The sequence below is a fragment of the Phalacrocorax carbo genome, chromosome 1 (assembly GCF_963921805.1).
Source record: "Phalacrocorax carbo chromosome 1, bPhaCar2.1, whole genome shotgun sequence".
Lineage (NCBI taxonomy): Eukaryota > Metazoa > Chordata > Aves > Suliformes > Phalacrocoracidae > Phalacrocorax > Phalacrocorax carbo.
In genome coordinates this window covers 87688321-87696215 of record NC_087513.1, presented here as the reverse complement: position 1 = coordinate 87696215, position 7895 = coordinate 87688321, and the positions used below count along the sequence as shown (strand labels likewise).

Here is a 7895-nt window from a genome sequence, read left to right as displayed (position 1 = left end):
TCGCCGGCATGACCCCTCACCCCCCTCCCTTCCTCCTCCTCTTTCCCGCCCCCGCCGCGCACGCGTCGCGCCTGGAAGGAGGGGGGAAACCGGGGGGAGAGGGCGGAGCGGCGCTGCGCGGCATCCCCCCTCCCCCACGCGTGACTGGTGGAAGGGGCGGTAGGAGGGAAGGAGGCGGTGCGCCTCACCACGTGACGCGGGGCGGCCAATTCCGCGCTCCCCCGCACGGCTCGCGCGGGCGGCGGGAAGCTGACCGGGCCTCCCCGGGTGGGTGGGGAGAGGGAGGGCGGGGTAAAGCTCCGCCCGGAACTTGGGTGCGCAGAGCCCGGCTAGCGCAGCGCGCGCTTCCGGCGTGGTGCGCGGCGCATGCGCGCGGGGCCGGCATCAGCTGATCCATTGCCGCCGCTGGGGGAGGAGGAGGAGGAGGGAGAAGGGCTTCAGGTGTACCGGCGCTGGCCGCAGGTGAGGTGTCTCGCCCCCGCCATTCCGCCGGTACCGCGCCGCTCCTTCCGCTTCCCTCAGCCCGGCGGGTCGCGGGGTGGGGGGATGGGGGAGGGGGGAAGGAGGGAGGGAATCGTCTCATGCACACACTCGCCGTTACCTGCCCGGGAAGGGCGGCCGTCTGTCCCCTGGGCGGCCGACCGACCGACCGACTGACCTTCGCCTCCCGCCCCCGGTGAGGGCCGAGGGATCCGCTCCCCGGCGGCGAAGTCCGGGGGCGGCGGCTCTGCGCGACCTCGGCCTCCTCTCCCAGGGAGAAAAGGCCCGGGAAGCCTAGCAGCCCCCGCTCAGAAGCTCGCTGGGCGCTCCCGGCGAGGCGTCCCCGCGGTGCACCGGGCTCCATTATTATAAAGAGAAGCGGTGGTAGCGGCTGGGTTACTGCGCCGGGTCACCCCACCATCTTGGGTGGGTGGGACGGAACCGTCCTCTGCCTTGATCGTAGCCCTGGGCAAGCAGCAAGGTTCTGGAGCAGGAACGCTGCTACCGGCTCCTGGGTGCAATTCTTCCATGGTAAAAGGGCCCACCTGTTGATTTGCAGTTGAAAATACTCAAATGTTTCCTGTTCCCGTAACCAGTGACAAAATCCTGATGTCGGTGAGGTGTTCCAAATGCCATGCTAAGAATTTGCTCAAAAGCAAAAAAGAAATTTTATGTGACTGGGTTCCGGATGATATTGTACGCGTTGCAGATAACCGTGGAGCGTATGACATGTATGTATCAAGATCTATCTGTTCAATGCAGTTGCCCAAAGTGATTGCTTCCTAAAATTTTTCTTGCTTCCAACAGAGAATTTGCATCCTGGCTGGGAATAAAAGCAGTTTGGTGATAGTTTTATTCATTGTAATGCAATACTTCAGCAAAGTACCCTGGCTGTTTGACATAGAGTGCATTTGATCAAATGCTAATACCACTTGATGAAGCAGTGAGGGGGTGGAAAAGGAGGAAGACCTGATGACAGCCTGCTAAAGGTGGTTTATTAGCCCACCCCTTTGTAGCACTTCAGCATGAATGTGCCCGAGCATAGATTGGCATTTGCAAGTGGAAGTTTGAATGACTGAGGCAGATCCACAATATATTGCATGCTGCGTATTTGTGCTGACTTTGGCACTCTGCTGCATATCTGCAGCAGCTAAATGTTTGCCTTCTCTATACAGTACTTTTAAAGGCCTTTTCAGTGAGCAGCAAGCATAAATATTTAATAGTATCCACCCTGTGTTATTTTCTACTTAAGAATGTGTGAAGTGAGATCAGTGTCTACAGGTCTTTGAATTACCAAAAATATTGCAGACTATTTTTGCAGTGCTTGTCAGTTTATTATGTCAAGTTTACTTGAAAACAATTTTTCTCTCTTGCATGGGGAAAAAACCCCTAGTATTAATTATATAATCAGGGGACAAAGTGTGGCATTCAAAAATGATAAACTACTATGGGGATCAGCTTGAGAGGGCGGGGAAGGAGAAACTAAGGCAGTGCTGGAAAATGACTGCTGGCATCAGCTGACTGTTCAAATGGGGGTTGAAGTCTTGTGTTGCAATAGCAACATAAGGTCTCTGTTTCCTGTAAATGCAGCCTTTCCATTTTCCAAATCAAGAGCTGTTTTCTACAAATAGTGCTAATATTAGGGTTCAGCCATGAATGATTAGTACTACTTGCTTGGGTTTTATGTAGCATTAGCTACAATTTAGCTTGGTCTGAGTATATATTAACTGTTTCATACCTCATTAATCCAGATTTACAAAGTCTGCAGGCTTCAGTGTGCTTCTGTTGTCTAAATTTTTTCCCAATATGACTTTGTGCATTTATTTTCCAGACACGCATGAGTACTGGTGTTGCATGTTGTCATCCAAAGCCACTATAGACCAGCAGATTACTAGATGATTCCCCTGGAGATAAATTTAGAGGCACTACACTTCACCCCTTGGGTTTTGATACCATAATACTGTCTGAGTTCTTGAGCCCTGAAAACTCCTACTGACTTTTCTGCCTCATGCTTTTAAGTTGCTTCTTTGTGAATTAAAGCTGTGCTCCTAACTGGACATACCCTGCCTTATAAAAAGAGTAAAAGGATTACAGGAGAACCTAGTTGATATCTTTGGTTACTCTGGCTTTGATCAAAAAATGTTGCATGCTATTGCTGGCCAAGTAATAGTTGCTCTTTTTCTTTCTATCTTTAAAAAAAAGACCTACATTGCCTGAAATGGAAATTGATTTTCTTCCCTCCATACTTGTGTCATTGGTTACAAAGAAAAGTGGGGGATTTTAGACTTGGAAATATTGAGGTATTGCTGAACAATTTTATCCACATGATTTTTTTTTTTTTTGGAATGGAACTATACCAAGGAAAACAGACAATGTAGTCAACTGGAATATCATGCTCGTTTACTCTTACTCACTGTCTTAAAACACGTGATGACTTTAGTCTTCCAGCTGGACAGAGAGAAACGGGGATCTGCTCCAGCAGAGGAAGCAGAATGAGTCTAAACTTTCCAACTTTTTCTTCCTGTACAGATTAAGCCCATAATCATCTAAAGGTCCAACGTGCAAAACCAGCTTAGACTGGATCTTCTGGTTGTCAGTGTTGTACCTTCTTTTATGTTCTGAAAAGGGTTTTTTGTTCCTTTTGTTTTGTTCACTCCTTCCTCCCCTTTGAAAGTGGACAGTTAAGCTTATACTAAATTCTTGGGTTTGGTCATATCTCATGGCAGTAAGTTCTAAAACTCATAAATATTTTTGGTTTGGCTACTTTATTTCATCTATGCATTTATTTCTCCTGTTTTTGTGAAATGCCAAAGTTGAACACCCCCACTTCTTGGAAAGATTGACCATTTGCTGCTAGCTTTCTGGACTTCCATATGTTGCTATAATAAGGTTTGCCGTGTAAGGTCTGTCTTTACTGAAACGATAAACTTGCTCTGAAAACCAGTAAGGTGTATATGGATAAATCCTGAAAGTCATAGTCTAACAGACTTTGTTACTATCAATCAACCAAATAGCAGATGAAGACCAGTTTTAGCTGCTGAATTTATTTTCTTGGTTCATCAGCTTGAATACACCTCTGAGCTTGCGCAACAGTACATTTCAGTGTCACTCCTCACTTCAGAAATAATTTGCCTGACAGTGATCTAATACATGCATGGTGCCTGTTGACAGTTACTTAATTTTGTCATAGTTTACAGAATTTTGGAGAGTCCATTGTGGGAGTCTTAAAATGTTCAAATCAGAAGTAATTGGGAAGTACTAAAACTAGGATGAGAAGCTGCCATCATGGCCATGTTTTTGTAGCACTGGGCTTTCTGCATTAGCTGTCTGACATCTGTTTGATCCTGAGAAGAATAATTCTGAAGAGCATCACTACCCCAGTGAGCCAAGACTCGTCCTGCTAAACAGTTAAATGAACTAAACCGTCTGCCGAAAATAGACCCATTGCAGATGCAAATGCTTAAGAGACAAGCAGCGTTCCTAGAGGGTATATCTGTAATGTGAAAGTCTTACCTTTGTCCTCCTTTATCACTTGAGGATTGCCTATGTTGTAAGGATTCTCATGGCCATGTTGAAATGTTGGTGCATTTCAGCTGACTGGTCTGTCCAACAAACTCTTCCTGCCAGATGGCATCCCCCAAAAAATGCTGAAATCTATACTGTTGCTTGCCCTCGCAGAGTTCCATCTTCAGGCTGCTGTATGTAAGCTGTGCTCGCTTACTGGATTGGTTTGCTGTTGTTTAAGACCATGTCAAAGATAGGTGGTCTGAATGTCTGTGCGTCTGGTCTGTGTTCTGTGCTCTAAGCCTGAAGAGTAGTGGTTGGGATGGTCAAGTGCGATGAGGGATAGAAAGGTTATGGGAAAAGGTATTAGCTTTATAGAGAGAAAACTGTGCCTTTATCAGAGTAGTTTATAATAGCTGGATATGGGCTTTCAGGTGTGCGAGTTTCCTTCCTTTACTGGACTGAAGAATGACTTGACTGGTTTTTAATATTCTAGCAAAGAAACTGCATCTTGTAAGAAGTTTGGTTAAGTGGGACAAACATTTGGTTATTTTCATTATTACGCTGTATCATTATTTTGTTTCTCACAATGAAAGTAATACCTTAAAAAGCAGGTCTTCAGGAAAAAGCCTGAAATGGTATTTCTGGCTAAATGCAGATAACATTGGTAAAGACTTTAAAAAGGTGATTCTGTTGTGTCACGCTCCTCTAGATCCTTGAAATCTTGAGGGTTTTGTTATAGTGAGGTAAATTTGCATCACCTTGTAGGTAGGTATTCAGACAACCACCACAATATGGAGTTTAAACAATGCTAAAACTTTATGTTTGAGGGGCTCTGGCTATTCTAAAGAAGCTGTAAATATTTCAGGTAATTGAATGTAAAATCACCCAATGTGGCTTAACTTAAAGATGAAGTTTTCCATTACAGGAAAAGTTGACCTCAACTTAATTTCCTTTTACTGGAATCCAATGGCAATGTGTGTGTTGTGATTCCAACCAGGTGTTTCATTATACCAAAGTGCTATAAAAAGGTACTTCTATCTGCTAGGGGTGTTAGGTCTTTCTTAAAGGCATTCATGCAAACGTGCTCTTCAAACTAGCTGTCAAATTCCTCACATAATAAACTGAAGATTCCATAATATCCTAACTTTAAAGACTGCTCTGAAAGTTAAGTGTAATGATGAAATGCTTATTCTAAACTTGTGCTCAGTATTTTAGCTATTACATTTAGGGACAAGGGCTTCGGCGGTGGTGAGGCATGTAGAGGAGCCAATGTGTTCTAATGACCCCAAATTACTAATGTGTTTCTGCATGTAAAACTGAGCCTGACTTACAAATCTAGCTTATGAAATTACAAACCTTTTGTCTGTTAAGGTAAGAATCTTCACCTATTCAGAAGTTACTCTACTGAACTGTAGTAAAGTTTGCTGCAATCATTGGTTACAGCTTTGCTTTCATCTCGTTTTGATGTTTGTCATCTTAAAGGTTAGAGCAACAAAAATTGTTTCAAGTAAAGATGCCAAGGGCACCTAAAAGTACAGTGACTTTTATTTAATAAAAGCAAGGGTGGATTTTAGCTCTGCAGTAATGGTAATGAGATTAATGAAAATGTTGCTCGTCTGGAGGAAACGACATCTGTTTTGTGGAAGAAGGCAGTAGGAGCTTACGATGGGCTTCATGAATTGTCATGTTGCAGTCTCCCTTTGTAGACATTGTGTACTGTGCCAACAGTGGCAGTGTTATTCTATTTCCTTTTTTTTTTTTAAATACACCTGGATTTACCTGTACATGTGCTGATTAGCAAGCCTCAGGTGAGAGGAAGGGGCTTTATAGTACCCGAGAAACAAGTTGTGTGAAAGATGAATTGTCTTGCATGGTTGCAGTATGTAGTTGAGCCTCACTTAAGCAGATTCCTGACCTATTGAGAGCAGAGGTGGCCTTAACGTGCCCTGTGGCAACTGGAATTAGATGAATAATTAAATGGAAGAGTGTCTGTATTGTTGAGTTTAAGAAACAATGATACTTCAAACTCTAAGCTTATGGCAAGAATGTTGGTACACTTAGTTTCTTGATGTCTATGTGAAGAGAAAACTAAGCCACGTGGTTGTGTTGAGCACAACTCCTGCCTGGTTTCTTCAGAGTGCAGATGAAGTTGGAAGGTGTTTGATATAGCAGAGGGCTGTGCTGCTGTACAAAAGGACCTCAACAGATGGGAAAAATAGGCAGACAGGAATTTCACGAAGTTTGACAATGGGAGACGCCAAATCCTGCACCTGGGGAGGAATAACCACATACCCTGCTATGGGCTGGGGACTGGCTGGCTGTAAAGTCGCTTTGCAGAAATGGGCTAGAGGTTCTGGTGGACACAGCATTGAACATGAGCTGGCAAGGTGTCCTTGTGGCAGAGAAGGCCAGCCCTATCCTGGGCTGCATTACAAAGAATGCTGCCAGCAGGTCAGGGAGGTCATTTTTCCTCTCAACTAAGCTCTGGGGAAACCATATCTGGAGTGCTGTCTCTGGTTCTGTGTTCTCCAGTAGAAGGAAGACATGGACTTAATGGAGTGGGTCCAGAACAGGGCCACAAAGACTGTTAAACTGTTAAAGCTTTGGAGCATCTTTCATATGAGGAGAGGCTGAGGGAGGTGGTGTTATATAGCCTCAGGAAGAGAAGGCTCAGAGAATCTTATTGTGAAGTATATGAACACGTAGTGGGAGGGAGCAAACAAGATGGAGCCAGACTCTTCTCAGCTGTATCTGCTGAAATAAGAAGCAATGGTCACAAACTGAAATACAGGGAATTCCCATTAAATATAAGAAAACGTGTTTTACTGTAAGGGTGACTGAACACTGAACAGGTAGCTCAGAGTGTTGTATGGTCTCCATCCTTGGAGATAATCAAAACCGAGCTGGACATGGCCCTGAGCAGCCTGTTCTCACTTGCATTGAGCATGGGGTTGGAACTAGGTGATCTCCAGAGGTGCCTTCCAACCTCGGTGATTCTGTTGTTTGGTGACTGAGAACTCTGGAGTAATTTTCCCTGCTGTATTATAGTAAAATTATAACTCTGCATAGTACGAAGGAGCAGATTTCCTGAGAATACTATTTGGCTTCCCTTCCAAGTGACCTGTGTTAGAGGTCTGGGCATGCTGTTACTTCTGGGACATTATCCTAGGTTCTAGTTACAAAAATGCTGCTGAACTTCTGCATTTCTCTGGTAATTTCGGCACTGTATTTTTTTTTTAATACTTCCTCTCAAAAATGTCAGCCGTTGGAAGGGGAAGTATAAAGTGTCCAAGCTACAGCAAATCTATGGCAGTGATTATCCTGTGATTTATGAGGCCTTTGCAACACATCCTCATACAGCTGGACACTGGGATTTACGCACTGTACCAAAGTCTGCTCAGGTGAACACAATAAATATTGGCAGTCTTGATTGTAAAGTTTGACTCAAATGCGATGCTAAGCTGATCATCCAATGTGGGCTGTGGTCTTTACTATCCTGTAACATCTAGGTTTTTACTAAGAGGAGCAGGGATTTTCTTTGGAAAACTTTTATTTCACTACATTTTATTTTGTATGCCTGTTAAGTTTTCATGGATATTGAGTGTAAGGGCTTATATTCTGACTCCATTTTTCTACCCTAGTAAGTCAAAACACATTAGTCTGTTTCAGATACAGTAAAATCTATGACCTTAGTTCAAAGTAACCCCAGCAGAATGAATCCTAGCACTGGTGTCTTGTTAATCTAATGCTCCTGCTTCTGAATTGCTGGTCTTGTGGTATTTACTACAAGTTTGGTTGGTGTATTTAAGCATTCGTGCCAATTTGATATGTTGCTAATCCTAGAACTTGTGAAGATAGTCTTGAGAAGTTGCGAAGACTGCAGGGAACTCTTCAACTCATGCATCTCC

The 7895-nt window shown here is 44.2% G+C and overlaps 1 protein-coding gene across 3 annotated transcripts in view; it reads left to right on the top strand.

Annotated features, from left to right (window-relative positions):
- ATP6V1A (ATPase H+ transporting V1 subunit A) overlaps nucleotides 1-7895 on the top strand; it is a 32177-nt gene that overhangs the window by 600 nt on the left and 23682 nt on the right. The window contains exon 1 of one of the 3 annotated variants that reach the window (XM_064465321.1): nucleotides 314-462. The exons of 1 other annotated variant lie outside the window; for it this stretch is intronic. The gene's annotated coding sequence lies outside the window, so the exon portion shown is untranslated. Of the gene's footprint in view, nucleotides 1-313; nucleotides 463-7895 lie in introns of those variants that run through there. One more of the 3 variants, XM_064465297.1, reaches the window with a different exon arrangement.